Below are 9,827 nucleotides of genomic sequence, written 5' to 3' on the forward strand. Positions count from 1 at the left end.
CTAAACTCTTGCATAATCATGTACAATTTAGTTTAACCTATCATAAATATCGAATATGATGTATGTATTTATATTGAATAATTCTTGGGGTACATTGGGAGGGACATAAGGGTGTCCAAAATGGACACTCGCCCCCCCCCCCCCAATTGGAGCACAAGAATAACTCATTTATATTTGTGTGCGCACATGGTTAGCTTTAAAATCACTTGTAAGTAGATAATTTATCTTGTTAGTTAAAGTTGAAAATTAATAAATTATTTTTTTTGAAGGTAATTTTTAATTACTCCCTGACAAAATAAGTAATTCTTTTATCTATAGGTAATAAAAAGGTAAATATACGAAAGAGTAGTACGTTTTAACATAATTTATGCTCAGGAAAACATGCTTTAAGAATTATCTTTTTCTAGAATTGTCAGACTCATTTGGTTCCTTCACTCTCAGTATTTTGGGGAAAAATGGTATATTTGATGATCATTCTCATATATATATATATATATATATATATATATATCCATTCTCTCTCCTGCATAGGTCATGAAAGATACTTTACATATATTAATTTCCAAGTAAATTAATCAAAGTAGAGTAGAACTTGTCTAAATGCATGAATGTATAGTAGTTGATTATGAAACCAGTTGGGAATATGGTGAAATGACATATATAAAAAGATTGAAAATCAAAGGAAACTGATTGCTACATATAGGTCTATTGTTTAGCAAAAAAATAAAATAAACAAAAGAAAAAATGATGACTCCATCTTTGTATTTGATATACAATATGTAGTGAATAATACAATAGATAACTTTTTTTTTTTTTTTTTTTTGAATACAATTTAATTCACTTTATTGCACTACCATTAAACATCATACTTAAAGTCCCTGTTGGATAACTTTTGTTATACACGGGCAAACTTTATAAATCGTTGATATTATACTTAAACCCAATCATTTTGTTTGATTTGAATCAAGATTAGATTATCTTATTTTTCAAGTATAAAATTTTTTGAATAAAAAGGAGTTATTTATTTATATTTTATCTTTAATTTTCTTAACTAGGTCAAACAATTATACCCATTTCGTAACTCAAACCAATTATATTAAATTAACATTAACTTTATTAATCAATTAAAAATTGAATGGTGGATAATTAATTAGAAAATTCATTACCAAATAAATATTTCTCAACTTATTTTGTTGATTATAAATGAGATGAATGCTAATTGCATAAATAATTTCAAATATGCATCACTGAGGGAGATATAAGATTTTTCAGAAGTTTATATGATTGTCTGAGGTAAATGTTTGCTCAATCGTACTTGAGGGTTACTTGTGGTTAGATCATCGAGTTTGAAATACATGAATGCTCGGCACCAAAATGAAGCCAATATAACTAAGGTGAACAATTTTATAAATAACTAGAAATAGTTGCGAATAAGTGAATAATATTTGTAGATCCCACGAACGATCCTGTAAAATATAAGTTGACAGAATATAACATTTATAAATAATAGACAAATATGGGTTTAGTCAATATATGGTATACTCATGTTAACTTGTATTTATCCCTTCTGATCATATACGTGTATACCAATCACGTATACCTTAAAACTAGCTTAGGGGTGTCTTATGGAATCCTTCAAGAAGCAAGTCGGAAACTCGACATATGATTATGATAGTATGACCATGTGAATGAAGTGTAATTATTTATTTTTTCATTATAAAAATGTTTGGCCTAACTTTGCTGATTATTCATCCCAAAGGATCATCACAAAAGGTAAAACCAAAACTAGCAAAACTTTTTCCTTCTCTCGCTTTGTTTTATCCAAGTCGCCAATGAATTTAGCCAACAAAAAGAGGGGGGAAAATCAATATAAAATACGCACAGACACACACTGGGACACTGGTACTATGAATCTAGCCAAACTTTGAAATTATGGTTGAGCTTTGTAAGATGACGTGTCAAAAGACTCGCAACGCCAAGTCAAACCCCCCTTATGGTTGAGCTTTGTAAGATGACGTGTCGGAAGACTCGTAACGAAACTCAACCCCCCCCCCCCCCCCTCATTTATGAAATCAATTCACTAGGCATTCACATGCCCTGAGGTTGTTTCAGTTCAGTTGATGGATGAAGATGAAGATGTACCGGACAGAGCACAGGGTAGCATTTTTGAGGTGAAAAGTAGTGAAAATAAAAAACCATTGGAGAATTTGATGTTCAGGTATTATAGTTTAAGACAGATTGTCATAATGGTTTTGTTGACAGTATCACTCTTGGTGTTGCCACTGGTTCTGCCGCCACTTCCTCCGCCACCGCCAATTCTTCTTCTTGTCCCAGTTTTGATCATGGTTTTGCTGATTTTATTGGCCTTTTCACCTTCAAAATTGCCCAATATTCATGTCCCTCCTGTGTGAATATACATAGTCACACACTGACACACATGTATACGTGTAAAATCTGAGAAAATCCCAGCGGAAAATTCACGTAGGAGTCTAGATCGAGTCACGGTCTCTTATCTAATCCCACGCTTCGTTCTTCTTCTATCACCGTTATCAGTGATACATTTCAACTAATATACTGTGGAAGAATGAAATCTATTTTCTTGATTCTTATGTTTTTAGGTCGATTTGTCTGCAAATCATGCTTCTAACTACACCGCTTTGATCAATTTATTTTGATGCATTGTGTATGATATTATATTGTAATTTTCTTCATCATTTTTTGTTATAGTTTATTGCAGTATGATTTAATTGATTGAGATTGTGAGTTTAGACTAATATGACGTCATATTACTACCCTTTTTTTTCGCAAAATATTGGAAACACTATTTTAACTCAAAACGGTTTTTTATGTGAAGTAAATAAAATGATTTGAACGGTAAAGCAATTGAAATTTGATATTTGAATTTTCTTGGAAGTTATAGGGGTATTATCTTATAATTTTCACATTGAAATTATTAATTTGTTGCGTAAATTAAGGGGTTGTTTTACAAAGATTTGATAAAAGTATCAACAAATTTTGATTAAAGTTCATGAAATATGTAATTGAAAAGTTGTGGGATTCATAAAATGTATAGTTATAATTAAAGTTTTGACAAGTTCAACATTTTGATAATATTTTAGTAAAGTATCAAATAATCACTAATATATCTTAACAAAATTGTAATGCTAAGATGAAGTTTACTAACAAGAAGTCAAGAATGCTTAAATTTCACCCAATGATCTAATAAGGAAAATTTGATGAAAATACTTTTTTAAATTAGTCCAAAGACAGGACTTCAATTCTTCAAAAACTTTCTGCTCCTATAAATTATTGACGCATGGTCCCTTTTTTAGAATTTTCGGTAAACAAAATTTAAAAAAAAAAAATGTATGTTCTGTTAGTAATAATGGGCTGCTTCACTATTACTTGATGGCCCAAAAAGAAATCCACTAAATGGACTTGGACCATTATTATTAACGGGTTGATAAAACGTGTCTTTGTGAAATGCGATTTTATGCCTCCTTATGGTCGGGGATCTGCCGTCAACGTGGCATCATCCCAACCCTTGGATTGTGGTAGTTGACTGATCAGATATTTATCTTGATTTTGGCTCTCATTCTGGACGCTTCGTTTTATTCTGTCCTTTCGTCTCTTCTATTCTTCTTTGAGTGAGAGACTAGGGTTTCTACTTTTCTCTGAATATTGAAAATGTTCTTCGTGGTCTTCTCAATCTGTATACTTTGTGATATGTTAGATTGTTGTGTACAATCTGTGAGTGATTGAGAGTTTTGTAGTTAGGTTTTTTAAAGGAGGCGAATGTGATATCGAAGAACTTGGTTCATTCGTACATCTGTACTAATTCTTGGTGTTTTTCTTAGTGAAATCTTGAGCTATATCTTCCTTGGGGATGCTCAACGGGTGACTAGGCGAAAGCTGAACATCCGGGGCTCTCTTTTGAGGGTAAAAACATATCGTTGTGTTCGATTTCTTTTCTGCAAAGTTTATTTTCGTTTTGAATATCTCACGATCCAACAAACTCTTAGGGTGTTTTGGCATAACAAGTGGTATCAGAGCCACTAATCTTTTTTGAAAAGAATTTTTTCGAACAATATTTTTCAAAATGGTTCTTGGGGATCTCAGATCTGGTTTTCTGGAAAATCGGTTTTTTGTAGTTCTTGAAAGCTGAATTTTTAAAATTTTCTTATGACTCATTTTTAACTCGTTATTAACTCATTATAACTCGGTTCTAACCTTGTTTGATCTATTGTTTCTGTACTGAGTTGTAGCGAGTTGAGTTGACTCGATCCGGGTTGTGGTGAGTTCTTGACTCACTACTGAGTTCACACTAAGTTCTGGTGACTCGTTGGCTTCTTGAACCTGTATTGTCCTCTTTGTTCCGGTTCTGTCACTTACTCTTTGTTCTCTTTATTCAAAAACATTGAGTTTTTCAGACTTTGGTATTTTCTGAAAAACCCCATTCTATTAAATTGTAATTGTAATCTGTTTAGTGCTGGTCATTAAGGTAATTAATCCTCCACTGCTTACCTTTGTCCAAGATCCCCTACGAGGATCTGGGAATCTGAGGAAGTAGTGGGCTGTAAGGATTTTCACTCCTTAGACCACTCTTAGACTCTTTTTAGCTCTCTGAATTGAACTGTGTATTGCATGATAAGTAGATACAATTATAATTTTTGCTTTATTCATTCTGTCATTTTTGTTAATTCAATAAAATATCTGAATCAATATACTCTGTGTGTTGTATAAATTTTGTTTGTGTACATAATCTGTCATCATGTCCACGTCTCAAAAATTTGAAGTTGAGAGATGGAATGGTACTGGAGACTTCAATCTCTGGCGCCAAAAACTGAGAGCACTATTGCTGTAGCAGAGATGTGCTGCAGCCATTGATGGAAATTGGCCTGCAGAAACTAGTGCCTATAGGAGACAGGAATTAGATGACATTGCATGGAGTACAATTTTCTTGCACCTGTCTGATAGTGTAATTAGGAAAGTTGGAGAAACTACATGTGCTCAGGCTCTCTGGACTAAGTTAGGTATATTATATCTAACTAGAACCATGCCTAATAAATGCTACCTTCTAAGGCAATTTTACAATTTCAGATTTGATCCAACCTCAAATCTGGAAGAAAATCTTGACAGATTCACAAAACTGATTCAGGACTTAACAAACTGTGAAGAAGAAATTTCTAATGATCAACAAGCTGTGGCATTGTTAAATTCACTAAGTGATAAATATAGAGACATTAGAAATGCATTAGAATATGGGGGGCAGGAACTTACTATTGATAGAATAACCTCAGCCCTGAGAAACAGAGAACTTGAAATAAAATCTGAGTCTAAAGACTCTAGGTATGGTGAGGGGTTATTCATAAAGGAGAGACAGAATCAAAATAAGAAACAACAACCCTTCAATCAAAACTCAAATAAGAAAGGGAAACCTCAATTCTCCAGATTTAAAGAAAAGAATAAGAATCAATGCAAGACTAAAAACCAGATCAGGAAATGTTATTACTGTGGTAAAACTGGCCATGTAATAAAAGATTGCTTCAAGAAAATCTCAAATATGAAAGATAAGTCTAATACTGAGGGATCTACAGCTGTTGCCTGCAGAGATGAATCTGATATTCAAGGGGTTGTTTTAGTAACAACCACCAGAAGAGACCCAAATGAATGGGTCCTTGACTCTGGTTGCACCTTTCACATGTGTCCCACAAAAGAATGTTTTTTTGAATTTTTTGACCTAAATGGAGGACAAATTCAGATGGGAAATGACACGAGTTGTCGAATCAAGGGAATTGGGAAGGTCAAACTCTCACTCAATAACAGTTGTACCCTAGAACTTGAGAATACTAGATATGTCCCTGAGTTAAAAAGAAATCTTATTTCCTTGGGTGAGCTTGATGAAAAATACAGTATTATGATTCACAAAGGGCTTCTAACTCTTATGCAAGGAAGTAAAACTGTAATATCCTCTCAAAAGGTAAATGGTATATATACTGTATGTGCTAAATCTGTGACAGATCACTGTTCTACAGCCTTAAACTCTGAATCTATTTAATTTGGCATAAAAGACTTGGCCACATCTCAGAAAAGGGACTGGTAATTCTAAATAAACTTGGATGTTTTGGTAAAAATAATGTTAAGGGTTTGGACTTTTGTGAAAACTGTGTATTTGGGAAACAAAAGAAACTGCCTTTCAAAATTGGTATTCATAAATCTACTTCTATACTAGAATATTTACATGCTGATCTTTGGGGACCAGCATCTATAAATACTCTGAGTGATTTTAGATTTTACCTTCTAATAGTAGATGATTTTTCAAGAAAAATTTGGACTTTTCTTCTGAAACAAAAATCTAATACCTTTCAAACCTTTAAACATTGGAAATTAATGATTGAAAACCAAACAAATAAGAAAATCAAGGCTTTAAAAAATGATAATGGTCTTAAGTTTTGCAACTCTGAATTTGACCTGTTTTGTAAAGATAATGGAATCTTAAGACACAGAACTGTAACATACACTCCTCAGCAAAATGGTGTTGCTGAGAGAATGAATAGATACTTATTGGAAAAGGTGAGATGCATGTTGTACAGTTCTGGTCTTCCTAAGTTCTTTTGGGAAGAGGCCCTAAAAACAGCAACTTATCTAATAAATAGAAGTCCATCAAGTGCCATTGATTTTCAAGTCCCTGAAAAGATATGGTCAGGAAAAATTCCTCATTATAGTAAACTAAAAGTTTTTGGCTGCACTACTTATTCACATCAAAGTGAAGGAAAACTAGAACCCAGATCCTTAAAGTGTGTTTTTCTGGGTTATGGAGAGGAAACAAAAGGGTACAAACTGTGGGTTAGAGAGAAAAATGGCTTTAAAGTCATAATTAGTAGAAATGTCATTTTCAATGAAAATGACATGCCTTGTGTGAAATCAACTGATCTTAAAACTTCAGAACCTGCACAAATGAAAGAAACCATCCTGGAAAACAAAACTGATGAATTTGAAAATCTAGATGGTCTAATTGAGGTGGAGACCTCTCAGTCTGAGGAAAACCTTGATCAAAATGACACTGAAATTGAGGTGGAGTCTTCAGATCCCACACTTGCAGATTATCAGTTAACTAGGGATAGAGAAAGGAGAAACATAAGACCTCCAATCAGATTTAATAATGAAGAATTTGTTACCTTTTTCTCTGGTCTGGACTTATTAAATTCTAAACCCTCTTCATTTGATGAAGCAAATAAATGTCCAGATTCTAAGTTCTGGAAAGAGGTCATGAATGAAGAAATGAACTCCCTCATCAAAAATAAAACTTGGGTTTTGGTTGAAAGGCCTAAGGACCAAAAGATAATTGACTGCAAGTGGATTTTTAAAATTAAACAAGGAGACTCTAACTCACAAGATAAAAGATACAAGGCCAGATTAGTGGCCAAGGGTTTTACTCAAAAGGAGGGGGGTAGATTACAATGAAATTTTTTTCCCAGTGGCAAAATATACCTCTATAAGAATAGTGTTGGCACTAACTGCTCATTTTGACTAGGAATTAGATCAACTGGATGTTAAAACTGCATTCCTTAATGGAGATCTAAATGAAACCATATACATAAACCAACCTCCGGGGTTTGAAGTAAAGTCAAAGATCAACAAGGTTTGTTTGCTGAAGAAGTCCCTCTATGGACTAAAACAGGCTCCCATGCAATGGTATATAAAATTTAACTCCTATGTGCAGACTTTGGGTTTTGTCAAAAGCAATTATGATTCCTGTTTTTTCTATAAAGGTTCAGGTGGACCTGAATCCATTTATCTGTTATTATATGTTGATGACATGTTGCTTGCCTGCCATGATAGATCTGAAATCAATTTCATTAAATCAAAATTAAAATCTGGATTTGAAATGAAAGACTTAGGACAAGCAAAAAGGATTCTTGGAATGGAAATAGAAAGAGATAGGAATAATTGCATGTTATTGTTGAAACGAGGCACTTATATGAAGAAAATACTTGAAAAGTTTGCAATGTTTGAGTGTAAACCTGTAACCTTACCCATTGCTAATCATTTTAAACTGTCAAGTGAAAATTCACCTAAAACAGATGATGAATTTATAAGAATGGAAAAGATTCCGTATTCTAATGTTGTAGGATCAATAATGTACCTTATGGTCTGTACTAGACCTGACTTAGCTCATGGCATTAGTACCTTGAGTAGGTTATGTCAAATCCAGGTGAAACACACTGGTTAGCCATGAAGGGGATGCTGAGATACTTAAAAGGAAATTCTGATTTAGGTTTAATGTTTAAAAGAAGCAATAAAGGGGTAATGTTAAAAGGCTACACAGATTCTGACTTTGCTGGTGATTTAGATAAAAGAAGGTCAACATCTTCATATGTTTTCACTTTGTGTGATGGTTGCATTAGTTGGAAATCACAATTGCAAAAGTTAGTTGCACTTTCTTCTATAGAAGCTGAATATATTGCTGCATGTGATGCAGTAAAAGAAAGTCTTTGGCTTAGGGGTTTACTAAATGAAATGGGTTTTGGAAATAATACTGTTAAGATTTATACTGATAACCAAAGTGCCATACACTTGAGCAAAAATCCTGTATACCATGATAGGAATAAACATATAGATATAAAATTCCATTTTGTGAGAAATATGGTAGAAAAGGGTTTGATTGAATTGGTTAAAGTTCTTACAGAATTCAACCCATCAGATTTAGGAACCAAAGTGTTACCCCTGAATAAATTTAAAAATTGCTTGAAGATTTTGAATATTACATGAAAGTGTAACATTGAAAACTTCAAGTGTTTATGTTGAAATTTTTTGAACTAATTCTTCTTTTGTTTTTTGCAGGTACTGAGAGCAAATGAACCAAAATGTGAGATGAAACTCGAGATTCACTAATTAAAGTCAAGAAATAGTTTAGCAAGGTGGAGGTTGTTAGTAATAATGGGCTGCTTCACTATTACTTGATGGCCCAAAAAGAAATCCACTGAATGGATTTCGACCATTATTATTAACGGGTTGATAAAACGTGTCTTTGTGAAATGCGATTTTATGCCTCCTTATGGGCGGGGATCTGCCGTCAACGTGGCTTCATCCCAACCCTTGGATTGTGGTAGTTGACTGATCAGATATTTATCTTGATTTTGGCTCTCATTCTGGACGCTTCGTTTTATTCTGTCATTTTGCCTCTTCTATTCTTCTCTGAGTTAGAGACTAGGGTTTCTACTTTTCTCTGAATATTGAAAATGTTCTTCGTGGTCTTCTCAATCTGTATACTTTGTGATATTTTAGATTGTTGTGTACAATCTGTGAGTGATTAAGAGTTTTGTAGTTAGGTTTTTTAAAGGAGACGAAAGGGATATCAAAGAACTTGGTTCCTTCGTACATCTGTACTAATTTTTGGTGTTTTTCTTAGTGAAATCTTGAGCTATATCTCCCTTGGGAATGCTCAACGGGTGACTAGGCGAAAGCTGAACATCCGGGCTCTCTTTTGAGGGGAAAAACATATCGTTGTGTTCGATTTCTTTTCTGCAAAGTTTTTTTCTGTTTTGAATATCTCACGATCCAATAAACTCTTAAGGTGTTTTGGCATAACAGGTTCATATAAAAGAAAACAGATTTGTATTAGTATTTTCTTTTCTTTTTCGGGAACTTGAGGGTTTGCAGTGTTTTTTTTTCCAAGAAAAGAAATTAGGATTTATCTGTGGGTTGCAGATTCATCTGTATTTGGATCACTGCCCACCGCCTTTATACGGTGGAGGGTCAGCACCAGCCACCGCAAGTTTTTACTCCCTCTACTATTATATAAATGTCCTATATAGATAGTATTT

The 9,827-nt window shown here is 33.5% G+C and overlaps 1 long non-coding RNA gene across 1 annotated transcript; it reads left to right on the forward strand.

Annotated features, from left to right (window-relative positions):
• The first annotated feature begins 2,066 nt into the window (after positions 1-2,066).
• On the forward strand, positions 2,067-9,366 carry LOC111370576. The gene is made up of 2 exons (XR_002698447.1): positions 2,067-2,218; positions 8,845-9,366. It is a non-coding gene; the product is annotated as an uncharacterized LOC111370576 (long non-coding RNA).
• Positions 9,367-9,827: the final 461 nt, after the last annotated feature.

Source organism: Olea europaea, chromosome 2, assembly GCF_002742605.1.
Source record: "Olea europaea var. sylvestris chromosome 2, O_europaea_v1, whole genome shotgun sequence".
In the NCBI taxonomy this organism is placed as follows: Eukaryota; Viridiplantae; Streptophyta; class Magnoliopsida; order Lamiales; family Oleaceae; genus Olea; species Olea europaea.